At 39.8% G+C, this 24,920-nt stretch overlaps 1 pseudogene; it reads left to right on the plus strand.

The window, feature by feature from the left end:
• Positions 1-17,948: 17,948 nt before the first annotated feature.
• On the plus strand, positions 17,949-19,630 carry LOC127122265 (uncharacterized; annotated as a pseudogene).
• The last annotated feature ends 5,290 nt before the right edge of the window (positions 19,631-24,920 follow it).

The raw sequence follows: 24,920 nt of genomic DNA on the forward strand, positions 1-24,920 counted from the left end.
TAGTATGATTTGGTCAATGTGTAACACCCTTCTAAATACCCCAATTATTTAATTAAAATAACAAAGTGTCAATCAGAGTAATATGCAATCAAGGGTGTCACACAGTTACTACACACCATTCACCAATATAACGGTCATGCTCTTTTATTAATTCAAAACATAAGCATTTGCATAAAACGCAGCGGATAGAAATCTCATCAATCATGTAAAACTTTACATGTAAAATGGTTCATAACTAACAATAAAACATTTAAAACAAGTTAAAACATCCCATCCCGATGTTACATCTATCAGAGCACGACCCACTAAGGAGACTACACTAGACTCCAAGCATTAGCTTCTACTCAACTCATTGCTCGTTACCTGAAAAATAGTTGTAAGGGTGAGTTCCTCAATCGATATAATAAGCATTATAAATTGTCATGTCATGTTAAGTAAATAACACATTTCATCACCCAAATCAGATTACACATTCAGCAACGGCAATATCAACTCAATCATACTCATACTCAATGTCAACACAACCACACGTATAATATTGGAATACATCCATTCATATTATACGCCATACATACATTATGCAATAAGACCCCACACATGCGGTACCGACTATTCTTGAACATATAGTTCAAGCTCACCGATCAAATCCAGATACGGCTACTAAGCTCACTAGTCCCACTCATTTGAGATCTAGTGACTCACTCACTAATTCCTCACCATGGGAATTAGCTACAGCCCCAAAGGCTATGCTATGCACACTAATCACCTAGCATGCAAACATCAACAACAAATCCACAATAATTCACTCACTAATTCCTCACCATGGGAATTAGCTACAACCCCAAGGGCTATGCTATACATGCTAATCATCTAGCAATGCAACATCAACAACAATTCACAATGGACACATGCTCACACTTTAAGCCATACAACAACCCATTCACAAATACATGCATAATATATACATTCACAACATTATGCATATCATCATACATCCTCAACACATTTGTCAAAACATCATATCATCTCAAATAATTGAACACAGTATTAGCACACTCTACAAATACCTATACTGCTCAAAATAGCGGGAATTAATCCCTATTACATCATACGCCACCATAGGCCAAACATCGATTATGTACACAACATTTAAATTAACAATTTTTCCATACTGCAACAGTGTTAACCGGTTAACGCCCTGGGTTAACCGGTTAACGCAGGCAAAACACGCTTACTGCCCAAAACTTATCAGTGTTAACCGGTTAACGCCCTGGGTTAACCGGTTAACGCAGGCAAAACAGCACTAATTCTCAATTCGTAACAGTGTTAACCGGTTAACACCCTGGGTTAACCGGTTAACGCAGACAAAACAGCAGTTCCTGCGCTAACACAAAGCAGAATGCAGAATTCTCCGCATTTTCCGCCGTTAGAGGACTTCCGGACCTCCGATTCCAATTCCGTAGAAAACTATACGTTCGGGAAAACACGACTCACACAATTACGGATTCAATTTCAGATTCAACACAACATATCCATCACAATTTTCAGCATTCAACAATCCCAATTAGGGTCAATTCAACGGTTTATCACTACCCATTACATGCTAACCCATAATACCCATTAAACGACGATAAACCCCCCTTACCTGAGTTAATCCGGCAACTTTGAGCTTTCAAGCTTTTCCGTTCTCCAACCCTTGCTCTCTAGCTCTTCCTCTTGCTCTGCCTCTTTCAGCCGCTTCTCTGAGTTTCACGTGAAAACCTTATTTTCCAAAATGAACTCTTTTTACTTATTCCAGCTTATATATATTTTCAAATAATTATTATTCCAATAATAATAATAATTCAATTATCTAATTAAATTAATAAATATATTATTAACTTAATTTAAATAATTACCATATTATTATCGGGGTGTCACAACTCTCCCCCACTAAAAGAGTTTTCGTCCTCGAAAACATACCTCAAGCGAACAACTCTGGGTAAGACTCCATCATCTTACTCTCCAGTTCCCAAGTCACATTGCCACCTGCTGGTCCTCCCCAAGCTACCTTCACCAAGGCAATCTCTTTACCCCGCAACTGCTTCAACTCTCGATCCTCAATCCTCATAGGTGATGTTTCAACAGTCAGGTTATCTCTCACCTGTACATCATCTATTTGGACTACATGCGACGGATCATGAATGTACCTCCTCAGCTGAGACACATGAAAAACCTCATGCAAATTCGCAAGCGACGGCGGTAAAGCGATACGATAGGCTACCTCTCCTATCCTCTCCAAAATCTGATAAGGACCAATAAATCGAGGTGTCAACTTTTTCGACTTCAAAGCTCGCCCAACACCAGTTATCGGAGTAACACGAAGAAACACATGATCTCCCTCTTGAAACTCAAGTGCCTTCCTCCTCTTGTCGTGATAACTCTTCTGGCGACTCTGAGCAATTCTCATCTTCTCCTGAATCATCTTAATCTTTTTCGTAGTCTGTTGAACAATCTCCGGTCCAACCACAGCACTCTCACCGGACTCGTACCAACATAAAGGCGTCCGGCATCTCCTACCATACAAAGCTTCAAACGGTGCCATACCAATGCTCGAATGAAAACTATTGTTGTAGGTAAACTCAATCAAAGGTAAATAACAATCCCAAGCACCTCCTTTTTCCAAAACACAAGCCCTCAAAAGATCCTCTAGTGACTGAATCGTCCTCTCAGTCTGACCATCAGTCTGCGGATGATATGCAGAACTCAATCTCAGCTTAGTTCCCAAAGCCCTCTGCAAACCTTCCCAGAACTTCGATGTAAATCTAGGATCTCTGTCCGAAACAATACTAGACGGAATACCATGCAAACTTACAATCTTCTCAATATACAACTCGGCTAATCTCTCTAACGGATAATCCATTCTGATCGGAATGAAATGAGCCGACTTTGTCAATCTGTCAACAATCACCCAAATAGCTTCACAATTCTTACTTGTCCTCGGTAAACCAGAAACAAAATCCATACTGATACTATCCCACTTCCACTCTGGAATAACCAACGGTTGCATTAGCCCAGACGGCTTCTGATGCTCAATCTTTGACTTCTGACAAGTCAAACAGGAATAAACAAAACTCGCAATTTCTTTCTTCATTCCCGGCCACCAAAATAACTTTTTCAAATCATGATACATCTTCGTAGCTCCAGGATGAATACTCAGGCCACTACGATGTCCTTCTTCTAGAATACTCTTCTTAAGTTCGGTAACATCCGGAATACACACCCGATTACCAAATTTCAAAATGCCATTCTCATCAACTCTGAATTCACCACCTTGACCTTGATTCACTAGAGTCAACTTATCAACCAAAAGCACATCGGATTTCTGACCCTCTCTGATCTCATCCAGAATACCACTCGTTAACTTCAACATTCCCAATTTAACACTATTGTGAGTACTCTCACACACCAAACTCAAGTCTCTAAACTGCTCAATTAAATCCAATTCCTTAACCATTAACATAGACATATGCAATGATTTCCGACTCAATGCATCAGCCACTACGTTTGCTTTACCCGGATGGTAATTCAAACCAAAGTCATAATCCTTCAGAAATTCTAACCATCTCCTCTGTCTCATATTCAGCTCTTTCTGATCAAACAAATACTTTAAACTTTTATGGTCACTGAAAACCTCAAATCTTGACCCATACAAGTAATGCCTCCATAATTTCAGAACAAATACCACAGCTGCCAACTCTAAATCATGTGTCGGATAGTTCCTCTCATGAACCCTCAGTTGTCTCGAAGCATAAGCTATAACCTGCTTATTCTGCATCAACACACCACCCAAACCCAACAATGAAGCATCACAGTAAACCTCAAATGATTCCGACGAACTCGGTAATATCAGAATAGGAGCAGTAGTCAACCTTCTCTTTAACTCTTGGAAACCTTCTTCACATTTTGAGTCCCAAACAAATGCTTGCCCCTTTCTAGTCAACATCGTCAACGGTAACGCCAACTTAGAAAATCCCTCAATGAATTTCCTATAGTAACCAGCCAATCCCAGGAAACTGCGAATCTCAGCAACAGACTTCGGAGCTTCCCACTTAGACACCGCTTCTATCTTAGAAGGATCAACAGCAACACCACCTCTTGAAATCACATGACCAAGAAAACTAACCTCTTCTAACCAAAATTCACACTTTGACAGTTTATCAAATAACTTCTTTTCTCGTAGAACTCTTAAAACCATTCTCAAATGCTCAGCATGCTCTTCTTCAGATTTCGAATACACCAAAATGTCATCAATAAACACCACAACAAACTTGTCTAGGTACGGATGGAAAATCCTATTCATATACTCCATGAATACTCCAGGCGCATTAGTCACACCAAAAGGCATTACAGAATACTCATAATGTCCATACCTTGTTCTGAAAGCGGTCTTCTGAATATCCTCAGTTTTCACACGTATCTGATGATACCCAGATCTCAAATCTATCTTGCTGAACACACTCGCACCAACCAACTGGTCCATCAGATCATCAATCCTCGGTAAAGGATACCGATTCTTGATCGTCACTTTGTTCAGTTGCCTGTAGTCCACACACAACCTCATAGTACCTTCTTTCTTCTTAACCAATAACACTGGTGCACCCCACGGTGACACACTCGGACGAATAAACTTCTTATCCAACAGATCTTCCAACTGACTCTTCAATTCAGTTAACTCAACAGCAGACATACGGTACGGAGCCATCGATATCGGTCTAGTACCAGGTACCAAATCAATCGAGAACTCAACTTCACGCTCTGGCGGCAATTCATTCACTTCTCCCGGAAACACATCAGGGAAATCACACACCACAGCCAGATCACAAATCACCAATTTATCTTTAGCCTCCAAAGTCGCTAACAGCATAAACAACTCTGCCCCATCTGCTACTTCCTCATTCACCTGCCTCGCTGATAGAAACAAATCCTTTCCTTCCTCAACCTCAGGAAATATCACAGTCTTATCAAAACAATTGATGGAAACCCGGTTAAACACCAACCAGTTCATACCCAAGATAACGTCAATCTGCACTAGTGGAAGACACACAAGGTCTATCCCAAAATCTCTACCAAAAATACTCAAAGGACAACTCAAGCAAACTGAAGTAGTAGTCACTGAACCCTTTGCAGGAGTATCAATCACCATACTACCATACATCTCAGATATCTCTAACTTAAGTTTCACAGCACAATCCAAAGATATAAAGGAATGGGTAGCACCGGTGTCAATAATAGCTACAAGAGGAAAACCATTTATATAACACGTACCTCTGATCAAGCGATCATCTGCAGAAGTTTCAGAGCCCGATAAGGCAAAGACCTTGCCTCCTGACTGATTCTCCTTCTTCGGCTTAGGACACTGTGGACTGATATGACCCACCTCTCCACAGTTGAAACAAGTTACAGTCTTCAACCGGCACTCTGCAGCCAAATGACCACCTTTGCCACACTTGAAACACTTCATCTCAGCACTGGTACACTCATGGACACGATGTCAGCCCGACCATATCTGTAACACTTAGCAGGGGCACTAGAGTCTCCCCCACTAGGCCTCTTCATCCCACTCTGTCTCTGAAAACCTTTGCCAGCTGCATACGGTTTTCCACGATCATTCTGATTCTTGCCTTTCCTATCAACCCTTTGCTGATAGCTCTCTGCTCTGGCTTTGGAATCCTGTTCAAAAATCCTGCAACAGTCAACCAAGTCAGAAAACACTCTGATCCGTTGGTATCCAATAGCCTGCTTGATCTCGGGACGTAACCCGTTCTCAAACTTCACACATTTCGAAAATTCTCCAGCAGCCTCATTATAGGGAGTGTAATACTTCGACAGCTCTGTGAACTTAGCAGCATACTCAGTAACAGACCGATTGCCCTGCTTCAATTCTAAGAACTCTATCTCTTTCTTTCCTCTGACATCCTCTGGAAAGTACTTCCTCAGGAATCTCTCTCTGAACACAGCCCAAGTGATCTCAGCATTCCCAGCAGATTCCAACTCAGTGCGGGTAGCAACCCACCAATCATCAGCTTCTTCTGATAGCATATGCGTACCGAACCTGACCTTCTGGTTATCGGCACACTCAGTCACTCGGAAGATTCTCTCTATCTCCTTCAACCACTTCTAAGCGCCATCTGGATCGTATGCTCCCTTGAACATTGGAGGATTGTTCTTCTGGAACTCACTCAGTTGACGAGCAGCTCCCATTCCCATCACATTCGGATTCCCTCCAAGTACTCCAGCTAGCATGCCCAGAGCCTCAGCAATCGCAGCATCATCTCTACCTCTTCCAGCCATCTTTATTCTGAAAACCCAACAAGCTAAAACAATAAGTACTGATAGGGTTACACAACACCTATCCCGTACAGGGGAAACAGAATAATTACGACTCGACTCGACCGACTATGCTCTGATACCACTAATGTAACACCCTTCTAAATACCCCAATTATTTAATTAAAATAACAAAGTGTCAATCAGAGTAATATGCAATCAAGGGTGTCACACAGTTACTACACACCATTCACCAATATAACGGTCATGCTCTTTTATTAATTCAAAACATAAGCATTTGCATAAAACGCAGCGGATAGAAATCTCATCAATCATGTAAAACTTTACATGTAAAATGGTTCATAACTAACAATAAAACATTTAAAACAAGTTAAAACATCCCATCCCGATGTTACATCTATCAGAGCACGACCCACTAAGGAGACTACACTAGACTCCAAGCATTAGCTTCTACTCAACTCATTGCTCGTTACCTGAAAAATAGTTGTAAGGGTGAGTTCCTCAATCGATATAATAAGCATTATAAATTGTCATGTCATGTTAAGTAAATAACACATTTCATCACCCAAATCAGATTACACATTCAGCAACGGCAATATCAACTCAATCATACTCATACTCAATGTCAACACAACCACACGTATAATATTGGAATACATCCATTCATATTATACGCCATACATACATTATGCAATGAGACCCCACACATGCGGTACCGACTATTCTTGAACATATAGTTCAAGCTCACCGATCAAATCCAGATACGGCTACTAAGCTCACTAGTCCCACTCATTTGAGATCTAGTGACTCACTCACTAATTCCTCACCATGGGAATTAGCTACAGCCCCAAAGGCTATGCTATGCACACTAATCACCTAGCATGCAAACATCAACAACAAATCCACAATAATTCACTCACTAATTCCTCACCATGGGAATTAGCTACAACCCCAAGGGCTATGCTATACATGCTAATCATCTAGCAATGCAACATCAACAACAATTCACAATGGACACATGCTCACACTTTAAGCCATACAACAACCCATTCACAAATACATGCATAATATATACATTCACAACATTATGCATATCATCATACATCCTCAACACATTTGTCAAAACATCATATCATCTCAAATAATTGAACACAGTATTAGCACACTCTACAAATACCTATACTGCTCAAAATAGCGGGAATTAATCCCTATTACATCATACGCCACCATAGGCCAAACATCGATTATGTACACAACATTTAAATTAACAATTTTTCCATACTGCAACAGTGTTAACCGGTTAACGCCCTGGGTTAACCGGTTAACGCAGGCAAAACACGCTTACTGCCCAAAACTTATCAGTGTTAACCGGTTAACGCCCTGGGTTAACCGGTTAACGCAGGCAAAACAGCACTAATTCTCAATTCGTAACAGTGTTAACCGGTTAACACCCTGGGTTAACCGGTTAACGCAGACAAAACAGTAGTTCCTGCGCTAACACAAAGCAGAATGCAGAATTCTCCGCATTTTCCGCCGTTAGAGGACTTCCGGACCTCCGATTCCAATTCCGTAGAAAACTATACGTTCGGGAAAACACGACTCACACAATTACGGATTCAATTTCAGATTCAACACAACATATCCATCACAATTTTCAGCATTCAACAATCCCAATTAGGGTCAATTCAACGGTTTATCACTACCCATTACATGCTAACCCATAATACCCATTAAACGACGATAAACCCCCCCTTACCTGAGTTAATCCGGCAACTTTGAGCTTTCAAGCTTTTCCGTTCTCCAACCCTTGCTCTCTAGCTCTTCCTCTTGCTCTGCCTCTTTCAGCCGCTTCTCTGAGTTTCACGTGAAAACCTTATTTTCCAAAATGAACTCTTTTTACTTATTCCAGCTTATATATATTTTCAAATAATTATTATTCCAATAATAATAATAATTCAATTATCTAATTAAATTAATAAATATATTATTAACTTAATTTAAATAATTACCATATTATTATCGGGGTGTCACACAATGGGTAGAAATAGGTTTACGTTGAAATCCCTAAATTCCATGGTTTTGGAATTGTTAGGTTTTGATGAGTATTCTTGATTTGTGGTGATTTGATTGTGTTAAAACTGCAAATTAATGTTATATACTTAGAGTATTGTATGAGTTATAATTTTCTGAGCGTTTGGCTTTTTACGGAATCGAAATCGGAGGTACGAAAGGCCTCCAACAATAAAAAACGCAAAAAATTTTGCATTCTGTTTTGTGTTAACCGGTTACCCTCCGAGCGTTAACCGGTTACTTGCTAAAAATCTGCCCAGAAGTTGATTTTGTTTTGTCTTAACCGGTTACCCTCCGAGCGTTAATCGGTTACTTGCTAAATATTTGCCCAGAAGTTGATTCTGTTTTGTGTTAACCGGTTACCCTCCGAGCGTTAACCGGTTACTTGCTGTTGAAAAATGAAAAATTGAAATTTTAAAAGTTGTATTCATTTTAAAATGCAATCTAAGTGTGCGTAGTTGATAATTAGCCTATATTTGTGAATGATATATTGTTATGACCGTGTATATGTACCATTGGTGGATAATTCATAGAGTTGAATTATGGTGATATGTGGAATGTTAAGATGGTAGAGATGATCTTAATTGCATATGTGTTGGTATTTGTACATTCATTCATGGCATAGTCGGCTTCATGGTGGAAGCGGTGAAACTGTGGGTTCACATGGTAATAGACGTTGATCCTTAATTGGAAATAGGCGTAGCAAACGTTGATCCTTAATTGGAAATAGACGTAGTGGCTTGGATTCTAGATATTGAATCGGAAAGCGGTGAAAGTGTGGGTTCACATAGACGTTGATCCTTGAATGAAAATAGGCGTAGCAGACGTTGATCCTTAATTGGAAATATACGTAGTGGCTTTGATCTTGTCCGGATCGGAAGCGTGGCTTGGATTCTAGATATTGAATCGGAAAACGGTGAAACGTTGGGTTCACATTGCGGTACCACATGCATAGAGTCACATGTCTTGCATTGAGTCACATTAGAGTTATGTGATAATTGAATGTTTGCATTGATGTGATTGTGAGGTGTGTATGAGATATAGTAATTGAATTTGGTGATGTTTGGATACATAATTTGGCAAAATATGTGATTATGTCATAATTGTAGTTATGTGTATAATTGGGAATATAGTATTGGATTGTAATATTATACTCCCTGAGTTTGTAGATGTTTAATTGGCTGCATTTTATGGTAAAACACTAACTGGACTCTAATGTCTCGACTGATGTCGTGACATGCTGTGGAGATGTTTGATTGACTGCATTATATGTTAGATCATCTAACTGTACTCTGATGTCTTGGCTGATGTCATGACATTCTGAGTAGTATACTGCAGGTTTAGCTAATACAGGATTTATTGAATGTCAAACTGGATGTTATAACATTCATCCCTGTCAGCAGATACTGAGGAATAGAACAGTTGGTGTTCTGCTATAACTCAGTATTTATTTTTAGTCTGTTTATCAAGAAAATAACAGACCTGGCATAAGGCCTACTGTCTGAATGTCAAACTGGGTGTTATGACATTCATCAGCGACAACATATACTGAATAATAGGCAGGTTGGTTTTCTGCTTCAGTTCAGTATGTATCTCAGTCTGTTTATCAAGAGAATAACAGACCTGGCATAAGGCCGTTGTGTAAATGTCAAACTGGATGTTTTGACATTTATTACTGTAAGCTGATATTGAAGTATAGACAGATTGGTCTGCTACAGTACAGCATTTAGCACCGTCTGTTTTCAGGAAAATAACAGACTTAGCATATGGTCTATGTTCTGGACGTCAAACTGAATGTTGTGACATTCATTCCTGATAGCATATGCTATTTGTGGAGGTCTTGAAGACTCAATCAGAATAAACAGTTTCTAAATATGGAGATATTTTAGGAACTAAATATGGAGATATTTTAAGAACTAAATATGGAGATATTTTAGGAACTAAATATGGAGATATTTTAGGAACTAAAAGGTTGAAGACCTTGATTGTAGCAGAAACTTTCTGCTGGCTTTGTAACAACAAAGGAGAAGTTTGCTGCGATTTCTGAAGGCCCAAATCCAGTTGGGTGCTTAGGTTATAAATAGCATAGTGTAACCTAGGTTTTGTAAGCCTCTTAAAATGAAAAATTAGGGGTATGTGTAAGGTAAACCTCCCAACCTGTGGGAAGGTTACCATGTGTTTCTCAGTGTTCCAAAACTGAGAGTATTTGTGACTCAAAGCCTGTAGGCAAGAGTTATTATGTTCTTGAACGAAGTTGTGAAGCAAGTTCAAGTTGTTTAAACATTACAGTGTAATTGTAGTGATAGGAATGGAAAATGGAGGTTTCTATCTAGGAGTTCCTAGGTATAGATTGCATTGGGTAGGGATTAAGTGAAGAGTTGTAAACGGGGGAGTTTAACTCTGAATTAATACTGCTGATAGTGGATCTTCTTCCTGGCTTGGTATGCCCCCAGACGTAGGTGAGTTGCACCGAACTGGGTTAACAATTGCTTGTGTTTTTACCTTCTGCACACTATATTTTGTCTGTTATAACTCAATCTGGTTTTAGTCTGTTTATGAAGGGAATAACAGATATGACAGATAGCCTGCAGTCTGAATGTAAAACAGAATGTTATGACATTCATCATTGACTGCTGATATTGATGGACTGGTTGGTATGTTACAGTTCACTCATCTGTAATGTTGGGACAGGTGATGTTCAAACCAATGTTGAGACATCATGCTAATAACTGGGCAGGATAAATAAACATAAGGGCTATGTTTGATCTCTACTGTGTGTTTGCACTAGATGGACAGAACTGGATGTTCTTCTTTCCATGGTGGTATATTAGCAGATGTTGTAACATCTATGAATGTATGCATATGAGTACTGGATCATAATTTATATAGTTGTCTTGTTGTATTTGCAACAATGTTAGATCAGATGTCATGATATGGAGTAGAACATCTGAACTATGACTACACCAGAATTTCAAATGGTATCAGAGCAGGCATCATGTTCTGGTTCTGGATGAGATCCATGGGTGATACTTTTCGGTATCTTGCAAGGAGTTATGTTAGTACTGATGTTGGAACCTGTGGAAGGTTCTGTGATCTCCCTGAATGGTCCCTTGAAGTAGGTGGATGGACTATTCATGACAGGAACTGTGTGTACCTGTCTCTGGAGGTTGGCAATTGGCCTTGTGTGGGACAGTTGTGCTAAGTATTGAATCATATTCAAACTTGGTATGTTCTTGGAGGCTGATCTGGTGAAGTGTGTGTTCATAGGTTGAGTTGTATTATGATTTCCGCTGCATAATACCTGGCAAAACTCAAACTCTGATGTTGTTTCCCCTCATGTGGATGAAAGGCTGTTATATTCAATATTTCATCATAATCTACTGAAGATGTCAAAGATACTTGAGTCTCCTCAAGTCCACTCATCATGACGTTCTCACTTCAGGATGGTAAGAATCACCTGATCACTGATTCTTTTACTCTCTTGGGTAGTGTATATGAAGACCTTGAATACTTTCAAGAAGGGTTTGTTCCAAGGAGGTGGAACTAATGTTCTATGTGATGTTAGAACATGTTGTTCAACAAGTATGCAACTACTGGTTGAAGAGCAGATGTTATTAGGTGTCAAACAAAGGGATACTTTTGTTTGGAACCTACTCCTGACCTGGAAGAGGAGACATCTGTTTGTGCTAAGTTGACAAGGGTAGGGTCAACTGTGTGTGTGCTCAAGAAAGTCACTTTTAGAAGTCTGATCTCTAGAAGTGGAGCTGGTTGAGATGTGACATTGTGCAATTTCCTGCTGGTTGTCTTATTCCAGTAGATTGATCAGGGTGGGATAGTTGTTCCCTAAAGTACTATGTTGTATTGGAAGACAAGTCCCCTGGATGTTAGAAGTCAATAATGGGGTAACCTGATTGCTATATCATTTAAGAGGATTGGGACCATGAATCTTGTTATTCAAACACCACGCTCAGAAGTGGCAGTTCTTTCAAGGAGTGAGAATATGAAGATTCAGAAGTTGGTTGAGGTAGTATGCTCTGGAAATGCATATCTACTATTGACTGGTGTTGTTTTCGTTCACTAGTACGTATGGTCAACTGGAGTCTGATTGGTGTGATTGGAGTATGTATAGGTATAACTCATAGAGTTAGTTGCCACTGGTAGGGATGGTGTATGTCATGTTGAGACATTTGTGTACAATGCATGGATATTAGTGTGGAGTTTCCATGATTGTTAATTTGAGGGGGAGTTTTGGTTAACCTCCTCACGTTTGGTCAGCCTAGGGTCTGGTTGGCTGTTGACCTGTGTCACATGGGTTCTGGTGGTTGTGTGACACATTTGCAAGGAAGGATTCATCTCTCACATTTCTAAGGGTGAATTTAATCTGGGAAGTTTTTCAAAACTGTTGAGGTGCTTGCAAGCAGAAGATGTTGACACAAGAAGAGTATTTTCAAAGTACTCTTATGGTGGAAGTATCTGAAAGGAATATTGGGAAAGGATTTAAGATCAATGGCTACTTGTGCCAAGTATAAGTATTTAATTGATTATCCTTGGAGCTCAAGATTACTGATGTTTTTAAAGAGGTTGGAACATCTCGTCTTCAATACCCTGTGCAGAATCACAGGAAGGATAGTACATTGGCTTATGATCTATCACTTTGGTGGCAGCAAAAGCATATGATCACTGAAAAGGTTTCCTGGCAAGAAACATGTTCAGCCTTAGTGTGTACAAGAAGAAGAAAACATCATAGTCCTGATGGTGGTTACTTGGATCAGTTTACTTCTGATCTAGGTAAGGAAGTGCATTGGCTAATGCACACTGTGAAGTTAAGAATAAGTGGCAGCATTCTTAACATCATGGAAACAGCCTTGCCTTAGGAAGTGGAATCCTTGGTATAGCTGAAGGGACAGTTTCTAACTAGTCCGTCTGAAGACTCATACATCAGAGTGTCTGATGTCTTTGGAGAAGAAGCAGGGATTCATCAAGGTGTGAGCTTGGATGACTTAACTGCAAACCTGCAGGATGGAGGTTGTTTACTTAAACTTGGTTCCACAATCAAGTCTATGAGAGCATTGAACTCTTGTTCCGTGTAGGGAGGAAGTTCTTTCAAGTGGCAGAAGAAGGAGCTGAATTCTACAGCTGGATGTTAAAACACAATGTTGTGACATTTGGTTCAACATCAGAATCTTAGTTGGTGAAGTGGCACATCAACTTAAGATAGAAGGGTCTACAGGGTTGTAGATTGGATACTTCAAAAAGGTCGTTCTCGTTGCAGTTATTTGGAGTTGCTGGATAGAAAGGATGTTACATGTTCATGTCTTAGAAAATCTAAGTTTTGTTCAACATGTAGCTTGAAGTTCAAGTCTCACTTGGAAGATCAGAATATCTTTGGGAGAAGTCTGATAAACATGGAGAGGTCAAAAATGGCATTTGATTTTTTTCATATGAGGATTCATGAAGGAGGTAATCAACAGTGGCATTTGGTCTATCTTAGAAGTGAGTTCGAAGAATCAAGATAATCAACATATGGCAGCTGATTATGCTTGAGGAAGGTCTGAGACAAATTACTTTGAGCAGAAAAGTAGTAAGTTGAAGACATAAGGAGGTGTTTTCTATTCATCTCTTGGAGCTTGTGGTAGGAGTTCTGAGCTATCTATGGAAAATTATCTCGTGTAATGGGATGAGAATTATCTCGTGTATATGTCCCAATTTGTGTCTGGTTCTTTTGGATCAAGCTGGTGACCCAGTGATATCTGAGGATTATCAGATGGTGTTCTTTGGATGTCCTAACTTATGTTAGAACATTTTGGTTCTCTGCTCTGGTTAGAAGAGAGATTGACACAGAGTGTGGATGTGTTCAGCCAAGAGGGTTGATCAGAGGGTGGGCTCTTGAAGACATGAAGATGCGTCTTATGTTTTCCATTCATCAAGTGGTCTGGGTTCTCTTTGAATCAGGAAGTATGTGAAGGTCCAACTTTGGGGTGTTGGATATGTTCATGTGTGATCTCCAAGTTTCAAGAGGAGAGTTGGTTGTTCATGACAGGGGGAGTTCTGTCTTTGTGCTGCAAGTAATCATCAAGCTTGTGGTCTATATGTTCTCAGATAACAAGGTATGGCACCTGGTTAGTTATTGGGATGATGTGGTGTGTGTCAAGGCTGAGTGAGCAGAAGAATGTCTGACCGGATTGTTATTTCCTTCTGAAACTTACAGTCACAAGGAAATATGGATTTGTGTGTCTTACTAGTTGCATCCTTAACTAGTAATTCTGTTTTTGGTGCACAAATTTAGGGGGAGGAGAAGTACCCTTGTGCATGTGTGTATTACTAGTAACTATAAAGCTAGTAATTGTGTTGCTTCTGTTGCTGTTTAAACTACTGTTATGTTGTTTAACTGTTGATAGTTTACCTTGTGAACAAAAAGGAAAGATATAGGCAATTTTGGTACAACAAACAGTGTTCACAAGATGTTATGTGTGATGTCTTAACATAAGATATCCTATGTACCTGCTGGAGTTCAAAAACATGGTCATGCAGTATTTGTTGGTCTGTAATATTAAGTGTTGCTTTGGCAACATTTTTGCCAAAAAGGGGGAGTAACACCTGTGATGCCCTAGGACAACAGATTATTTTGCTAAACAGATATTCAGGACAGATATTCAAGATCCTCTAATCCAGAGGTCATGCTGCAGCTGTGTTCCACTTCTATGAGTGTGAGTGTGTTTATGTGTGCTGCAATTAGAAGTTTTTATTTAACTTTTGTATGTGTGCTGCAATGTGAAGTTTTTATTTAACTTCTATCTGTGGTGAGTGTGCTGCTGCTCAGAGTGTATTAGCTAGGTTAATTTCCTGGTAGATGTGTGTTTTCCGCTGCTATGGACTCTCTTGTGATGCCAAGTTGTTTTAGCCAAAAATTTGCCAAAGGGGGAGTTTGTAGATGTTTGATTGGCTGCATTTTATGGTAAAACACTAACTGGACTCTAATGTCTCGACTGATGTCGTGACATGCTGTGGAGATGTTTGATTGACTGCATTATGTGTTAGATCATCTAACTGTACTCTGATGTCTTGGTTGATGTCATGACATTCTGAGTAGTATATTGCAGGTTTAGCTAATACAGGATTTATTGAATGTCAAACTGGATGTTATAACATTCATCCCTGTCAGCAGATACTGAGGAATAGAACAGTTGGTGTTCTGCTATAACTCAGTATTTATTTTCAGTCTGTTTATCAAGAAAATAACAGACCTGGCATAAGGCCTACTGTCTGAATGTCAAACTGGGTGTTATGACATTCATCAGCGACAACATATACTGAATAATAGGCAGGTTGGTTTTCTGCTTAAGTTTACTATGTATCTCAGTCTGTTTATCAAGAGAATAACAGACCTGGCATAAGGCCGTTGTGTAAATGTCAAACTGGATGTATAGACAGATTGGTCTGCTACAGTACAGCATTTAGCACCGTCTGTTTTCAGGAAAATAACAGACTTAGCATATGGTCTATGTTCGGGACGTCAAACTGAATGTTGTGATATTCATTCCTGACAGCATATGCTATTTGTGGAGGTCTTGAAGACTCAATCAGAATAAACAGTTTCTAAATATGGAGATATTTTAGGAACTAAATATGGAGATATTTTAGGAACTAAATATGGAGATATTTTAGGAACTAAATATGGAGATATTTTAGGAACTAAAAGGTTGAAGACCTTGATTGTAGCAGAAACTTTCTGCTGGCTTTGTAACAACAAAGGAGAAGTTTGCTGCGATTTCTGAAGGCCCAAATCCAGTTGGGTGCTTAGGTTATAAATAGCATAGTGTAACCTAGGTTTTGTAAGCCTCTTAGAATGAAAAATTAGGGGTATGTGTAAGGTAAACCTCCCAACCTGTGGGAAGGTTACCATGTGTTTCTCAGTGTTCCAAAACTGAGAGTATTTGTGACTCAAAGCCTGTAGGCAAGAGTTATTTTGTTCTTGAACGAAGCTGTGAAGCAAGTTCAAGTTGTTTAAACATTACAGTGTAATTGTAGTGATAGGAATAGAAACTGGAGGTTTCTATCTAGGAGTTCCTAGGTATAGATTGCATTGGGTAGGGATTAAGTGAAGAGTTGTAAACGGGGGAGTTTAACTCTGAATTAATACTGCTGATAGTGGATCTTCTTCCTGGCTTGGTATGCCCCCAGACGTAGGTGAGTTGCACCGAACTGGGTTAACAATTGCTTGTGTTTTTACCTTCTGCACACTATATTTTGTTTGTTATAACTCAGTCTGGTTTTAGTCTGTTTATGAAGGGAATAACAGATATGACAGATAGCCTGCAGTCTGAATGTAAAACAGAATGTTATGACATTCATCATTGACTGCTGATATTGATGGACTGGTTGGTATGTTACAGTTCACTCATCTGTAATGTTGGGACAGGTGATGTTCAAACCAATGTTGAGACATCATGCTGATAACTGAGCAGGATAAATAAACATAAGGGCTATGTTTGATCTCTACTGTGTGTTTGCACTAGATGGACAGAACTGGATGTTCTTCTTTCCATGGTGGTATATTAGCAGATGTTGTAACACCTGTGAATGTGTGCATATGAGTATTGGATCATAATTTATATAACTGTCTTGCTGTATTTGCAACAATGTTAGATCAGATGTCATGATATGGAGTAGAACATCTGAACTCTGACTACACCAGAATTTCAGAGTTTTTATGTGTGCTTGAAACATGTGAAATATATGTCGGTTAATATTATTGACATGGCTATACAAGGTGTGATAAATTCCGTTCATTGTTGATTTAATCATTATGCTTTATTATACTTCTTCATAATGATTTGAATTCTCACCCTTCTGTTTGAATGTTGCTTTACATGGCATCGTGCAGATACTCCAGAGTAGTATTGCGGAAGTAAGTGGACGGTAACTCACTCGAGATTAGCTGGAGAGTTCCGGTGCTTTGTTTTAGAGACTAAGTAGTGAGTCAATGCTTTGGTCATGTAACACGGGGTAGATTGGTAGTATTGAACTCATATCTGATTTGGATACGTATTATGTTATTACTTGTGAACATGATTATTTGAAAATTGCGGTTTGAGAGGCCATAGTGCCAAATATTCTGGATATGATTTTAGTTATCTTGAGGAGATTATTGAGAGATGACCATGGTATGGGACATGGATCATTTTATGAAATACATGAGTATTCTTTATTTTCCATTGCGAACGCATATTCTTGAATATTCATGATAAGTGAAATGTGTTATTTTAAATGACCAGGTGTATTGTATATTGATGATGAATGATGTTGGTTTTTGAAAGCCTTTGGTTTTTGAAAACGTCGATGTGACGCCCTTTTGTTTATATGCGTGCTTATTTACTCTGATTATATGTTAAGTATTTTGGGCTAGAAAAGGGGTGTTACATTAGTGGTATCAGAGCATGGTCGACCAGTTGGTCAATAGTCGTTAATGTTTTTCAATCCTACTGTATTTGATTTGTGTATCTGACACGATCGATACTGTTTGTCTTGTTGTTCAGGCTGTTTAGGACGATGGTTGCAGGCAGGAATGATGATGCCATTGCTGAGGCGCTAAGGATGTTGGCTGACTCCATTGGTCAGATCCCTCAAGCGAATGCTAGTAACCGAAATGGAGATGATGATGAGTTCCGTGCTTTGGGGAGATTCCAGCGGAACAATCCTCCTGTCTTTGAGGGTGAGCATGAACCTGATAAAGCTCAAGCTTGGCTGAAGGCAATTGAGAAGATCTTCAGAGTCATGAACTGTACTGATGCTCAGAAAGTGCAGTTTGGTACTCATATGCTTGAGAAGGAAGCTGAAGATTGGTAGAGTAACACTCTTCAAAGGTTTGAAGGAGACAACATTGAAGTTACTTGGGCTCTTTTCCGTGATGTCTTCTTGGAGAACTATTTTCCAGAAGATTATCGTGGGAAGAAAGAGGTGGAGTTCCTTGAATTGAAGCAAGGAAATGGTACCGTTGCGGAATATGCTGCTAGATTTCAGGAGCTTATCAAGTATTATCCTCATTACAATACTGCTAATGCTGAGAGATCTAAATGCTTGAAGTTCGTGAATGGCTTGAGACATGATATCAAGAAGGCCATTGGTTACCAACAGATTACTCGTTTTTCGGAGTTGATTAACAAGAGTCGGATTTATGATGAGGATAGTGGGGAAAGTGCTTCTTTCTACAAGAGTTTGAAGGGGAAAAACCAGGATCGTGGGAAACCGTATGATGACAAGAGGAGACAATCTGGTTTTAGCAAGAAGCCAAGTGGGGGAGGATCTTCTACTCCACTTAAGTGTTTCAAATGTGGCGTTGAAGGTCATCGTGTTGTTGATTGTAGTAAGGATTCTGTGACGTGTTTCAAGTGTGGCAAGAGTGGTCACAGAGCAAACCAATGTGGAGTTGGTTCGAGTGTGACTTGTTACAATTGCGGTGAGAAAGGTCACATTAGTACCAAATGTGATAAGCCAAAGAAGGAGCAAGCGAAGGGAAAGGTGTTTGCATTGTCTGGTGCGGAGGCCACTACCGATGATAGGCTAATCCAAGGTATGTGCATTATTAATGGTACACCTTTGACTGCCATTATTGATACCGGTGCAACACATTCTTTCATTTCTTTGGATTGTGCTAAGCGATTGAATCTTATATTATCTGATATGCGTAGAAGTATGGTTATTGATACACCTGCTATGGGTTATGTTTCTACTTCCTATGTGTGTCTGAATTGTCCGTTGAGTATCTTTGGTAGGGATTTTGGAATTGATTTAGTTTGTCTTCCTTTAGAGCAACTTGATGTGATTTTGGGTATGAATTGGTTAGAATTTAATCGGGTGTATATCAACTGTTTCGAGAAGACAGTTATTTTTCCTGAGGTTGGTGCGAAGGAAGATTGGTTTGTGTCTGCTAAGCAAGTGGATGAATCGGTGCAAGGTGGGGCCGAGTTGTTTATGTTGTTGGCAACTTTGGATATTCGTGAGAAGAGGACGATTGAAGAATTGCCAATAGTTTGTGAATTGCGGAGGTATTTCCGGAAGATATAAGTGATTTACCGCCGGAACGTGAGGTTGAGTTTTCGATTGATTTAGTTCCTGGAACTAGTCCTATATCGATGGCTCCCTATCGAATGTCTGCTTCTGAGTTGAAAGAGTTGAAGAGTCAACTTGAAGACTTGCTCGAGAAGAGGTTTATTCATCCTAGTGTGTCGCCGTGGGGTGCACCTGTTCTGTTGGTCAAGAAGAAAGAAGGTTCTATGAGATTATGTGTTGATTATAGGCAACCGAACAAAGTGACGATTAAGAACGAGTATCCATTTCCGAGGATTGACGATCTGATGGATCAGCTGGTTGGAGCTTGTGTGTTTAGCAAAATTGATTTGAGGTCTGGGTATCATCAGATTCGTGTAAAGGTTGAGGATATTCAAAAGACTGCTTTTCGGACAAGGTATGGTCACTACGAGTACTCTGTGATGCCTTTTGGTGTGACTAATGCATCTGGTATATTTATGGAGTATATGAGTAGAATTTTTCATGATTATCTGGATAAGTTTGTTGTTGTGTTCATCGACGATATATTGATTTATTCTAAGAGTGAAGAGGATCATGCCGAGCATTTGAAGGTTGTGTTATCGGTGTTGAAAGAGAGGAAGTTGTTTGCTAAACTCTCTAAATGTGAGTTTTGGTTGAGTGAAGTAAGTTTTCTTGGACATGTGATTTAGAGTGGTGGTATTTATGTGGATCCTACGAAGATTGAAGTTGTATCTCAATGGGAAGCTCCTAAGTCTGTTGCTGAGATTAGAAGTTTCCTTGGTTTGGCTGGTTATTATAGGAAGTTCATTGAAGGATTTTCTAAGTTGTCGTTACCATTGACGCAGTTGACTAGGAAAGGTCAAGCTTTCATTTGGACTTCGCAGTGTGAAGCGAATTTTCAAGAGCTTAAGAGAAGATTGACTACGGCTCCTATTTTGATTTTACCAGATCCGTTAGAACCTTTCTTTGTGTATTGTGATGCTTCTTTGTTGGGTTTGGGAGGTGTTTTGATGCAAAAAGGGCAAGTGGTAGCTTATGCTTCAAGGCAACTTAAAGTTCATGAGAGGAATTATCCGACGCATGATTTAGAGTTGGCCGTCGTTGTGTTTGTGTTGAAGCTTTGGAGACATTATTTCTTTGGATCGAGGTTTGATGTGTTTAGTGATCACAAGAGTTTGAAGTACTTGTTCGATCAGAAAGAATTGAATATGAGGAAAAGGAGATGGTTGGAATTCTTGAAAGATTATGATTTTGGTTTGAATTATCATCCTGGAAAGGCAAATGTTGTAGCCGATGCATTGAGTAGGAAGTCGTTGCACATGTCTATGTTGATGATTCGAGAGTTTGAATTGTTGGAGCAATTTAGAGATTTGAGTTTGGTTTGTGAAGCGACGCCTTCGTGTGTTAAACTTGGTATGTTGAAGCTTACGTGTGGCATTCTTGACGAGATTAGAGAAGGTCAGAAGTCAGATTTGAAATTAGTCAATGTTATGACATTGATTAATCAAGACAAAGGTGGTGACTTTCGGGTTGATGGGAATGGTATCATGAGGTGTCGTGATCGAGTTTGTGTTCCGGATGTTGCGGATTTGAGAAAGAGGATTCTTGAGGAAGGGCATAGAAGTGGTCTGAGTATTCATCTTGGTGCTACTAAAATGTATCAAGACTTGAGAAAGATGTTTTGGTGGCAAGGTATGAAGAAGGATGTAGCGGAATTTGTGTATTCATGTTTGACTTGTCAAAAGTCAAATATTGAACATCAAAAGTCGTCTGGTTTGATGCAACCGTTATCTATTCCCGAGTAGAAGTGGGATAGTATCTCTATGGATTTTGTTTCGGGTTTGCCGAGAACATCGAGTAATTTTGAGGCGATTTGGGTCGTTGTGGACAGGTTGACGAAATGTGCTCATTTTATTCCAATGAGGATGGATTATTCGATGGAGAGACTTGCTAAGTTGTACATCGAGAGGATTATGTGTTTGCATGGCATTCCGTCGAGCATTGTTTCGGATAGAGATCTGAGGTTCACTTCGAGATTTTGGGAAGGTTTGCGAAGTGCTTTGGATACGAAGTTGCGTTTGAGTTCGGCATATCATCCGCAAAATGATGGTCTAACGGAGAGGACTATTCAGTCACTTGAAGATCTTTTGAGGTCTTGTGTTTTGGAACAAGGAGGAAATTGGGATAGTTTCTTGCCTTTGATCGAGTTTACATATAACAACAGTTTCCATTCGAGTATTGGAATGGCACCTTTTGAGGCTCTCTATGGTAGAAGGTGTAGAACTCCTTTGTGTTGGTACGAATCGGGAGAGAGTGCTGTGGTTGGACCCGAGTTGATTCAAGAGACTACAAATAAGATTAAGATGATTCAAGAGAAGATGAAGGCTTCTCATAGTCGTCAAAAGAGTTATCATGATAAGAGGAGGAAGGCTCTTGAGTTTGAGAAAGATGAGCATGTGTTTCTTCGAGTTACGCCAATAACGGGTGTTGGTAGAGCTTTGAAGTCGCGTAAGTAGACGCCGCGTTTCATTGGTCCTTATCAGATTTCCGAGAGGATAGGTGAAGTGGCATATCGGATTGCATTACCACCGTCACTTCCTAATCTTCATGATGTGTTCCATGTGTCTCAATTAAGGAGGTACATTGCGGATCCATCGCATGTTGTTCCAGTAGATGATGTTCAAGTGCGGGATAATTTAATGGTTGATACATCACCTATGTGAATTGAAGATCGAGAAGTAAAGAAGCTTCGTGGTAAGGAGATTGCTTTGGTGAAAGTGATATGGGGCGGAGCCGCCAATGGCAATATTACTTGGGAACTCGAGGATAAGATGAAGGAATCGTATCTGGTTATTTATGTGTTACCATTTATTTTGGTATCCAAGTTAACATTCTTTTTCGGTATTCAGACTGACTCTCACCGTACCAGACGGATTCTTCTTTCAAGACCACCTCTTTGCCGATTCTGACAGGCATTGTTACTTCACTTCACTCCAGTGCAAATTTTCGGGCTTTTATTGTATTCAATCCCTTGATACCTCGAAAGCACGAAAGCCGCTGCTATCTTCTTTCCAGGTCTCCAGTTGATTGAATAGGGGCAACTGTAATACCCCAAAATTTACCCTTCATTTTTCCTGGAAGCATACGCTTTACACCTCATGCATGCATTCATTTTTAGGTCATTGGAATCGGATCCAAGAAGCTTGAACATCATCCAGGACACTTTGTGGGCTCTATTTAGATGATCAGTCAACACAAGGGAAAGACTTGAGTTACTTCCAACAAGGGTCTATTCGTCAGTCAAAACGTTAATCTTGAAGGAGCAAAGGTTTGTTCATGAGCTGTCATGCTCGCTAGGCGAAGCCCACGTGTTTTGAAAAAGAAAAAAAAACGGAAAAAAACGGAAAACGAAAATAAATAAATAAATAAATAAATAAAAGAAAAAATCTTGGACTTAGACCTCTCTCATTTGAGCCCACAGGTCCACAAAAATCAGGTTATAAATTCAGAGTTTCAGTGAAACAAAAGGCCATTCTATTCCTATTACCCTGTCTGGGAAAAAGATAGTGAGAGAAGAACCCTGGGGGAAAAGATAGTGAGAGAAGAGCTAACAGAGTTCAGAGCAACCTCCAGGCAACTCTGAAAGGTTCATTCTGACTCACACACTTTCAGCTCAAGCAAACCCTAACATTGGTTTGCAAATCCAACCGTGCCATTTGATTTCAACCGATCTCTCCAATCAGGTTTGCCCTTATTCCCATTACCTTTGTGCTTTGAAGTTGAATACTCTGAATGTTTGAGGTATGATGGATGAATTTCATTAGGTTTTTGCCCACGGGTTCATAATTATGTATGAATGTATAAATAATGCCTTGAATGCTTAATCGTTTAATTTCTGAAGTGTATGCCACAGGGTTTGAGGTTTCTGAAACCATACTGTTATCCATGAAAAACCATATTGTTTTGCTCTAATCTGACTTACGTTTGTCATAGCATGTTTTCTCCTAATCCTTATCTTATTTCACTAACCCTTTTGTTGAGTTTTTGTGAAGGCTCACATGACTTTTGCAGGGATAGCTCGCTGGATATTCCACTTTGCTTGTGGGATACCATTTGGGAGATTTATTCTAATTGCCTTGTTGGCACGTTTACTTTATACATGTTTGTTTTGTATGTGTTCGTATCCCCGCAGGTAGCGCGGTTCCTTCGTCAAGGACTGCCTTTTTGCATGAGCATCCCAAACCCCAACCCTTCATTGATTTTTCTTCTCCTAAACACACGTTTACTCCTTCTACTATAGGTGAGTAAGTCTCCAAAGGTCGAGCATCCGGTAGATTGCGTAGTAACATCGTCCGCCCCTAAAACATAATCCTTAACATCGTAGTTAGCCGAACTACGGCTTGCTCTGATTCTCATTCCAGATGAGATACGTAGGCATAAGACGTGATGTCTTAGCGAGCATACATCCCCCAAACCCATAGGTCAGCCGAGCTACAAAGACTCTGATTCTCATATTCAGATGAGATACGTATGCAGTGGATGCGACATCCGCACGAGTCATTTGCATTTAACCCCTTTTTTAGTAAACAGCACAAGATAAACTCACACCCTTTAGACGAGAACTACAAAAGTGGATCCTGTAGAGTACTACGGATGCGTAGGGGTGCTAATACCTTCCCTTCGTATAACCGACTCCCAAACCCAAGATTTGGTTGCGAGACCTTGTCTTTTCCTTTCCTCTTTTTAGGTTTACTTCGAGCGTTTCCTTTCCCTCCTTTGGGATAAATAACGCACGGTGGTGACTCTTCTGTCATTTTCTTTCGCCGGTTGTTTTTTCACACACCGTATTTTTCAGGTTGCGACAGCTGGCGACTCTGCTGGGGACCCGGTTTCCCTAGGCGAGTCCCTCCTAGATTTTGTAGTTTGTTTGTTTATTGGGTGTTCATGCTTTTGTACAGTTATTTATTTACCTGCTTTACCTTATTTCATTGTGTACATATCATTGTTGTATCTGTTGGCTTGCTATGGCTGCTTGGTGATCTTTGTGAGATGAGTTCTATACCCGAACTCGAGTGCACTTAGGATAGGAGAATGGCATAGTCTTGTCGACTTGTGTGGAGTTATTCCTTAGCAACTTGACTTGCAAGCCCATTCACTTGGTGGAGGTCATGTTGAGATCAATAATGTCACACAAGTAAGTTGTGGTTAGACATTACTTTTTCCAATATAGACCTTAGAAGCCGAGGACCTTAGTTTACCAAACCCATCTTGGCCTATTCGTAGGACGTAGTGCGAAAGTCGTTCAAGTGTAAGATTTGATACGATTGTTACGTGATACTACACTCATAAGAGTCTCTCTTGAGAATATTTTTGGAATACGAGTAGTCGTTCCTCCGATAATATCCGAAAGATGGGATTATGACTATGGGAACCTTTTGTAGAACATGTTTGGCAGGTTTAAACCTTAATACA

This window comes from Lathyrus oleraceus, chromosome 2, assembly GCF_024323335.1.
Source record: "Lathyrus oleraceus cultivar Zhongwan6 chromosome 2, CAAS_Psat_ZW6_1.0, whole genome shotgun sequence".
NCBI classification, from domain to species: domain Eukaryota; kingdom Viridiplantae; phylum Streptophyta; class Magnoliopsida; order Fabales; family Fabaceae; genus Lathyrus; species Lathyrus oleraceus.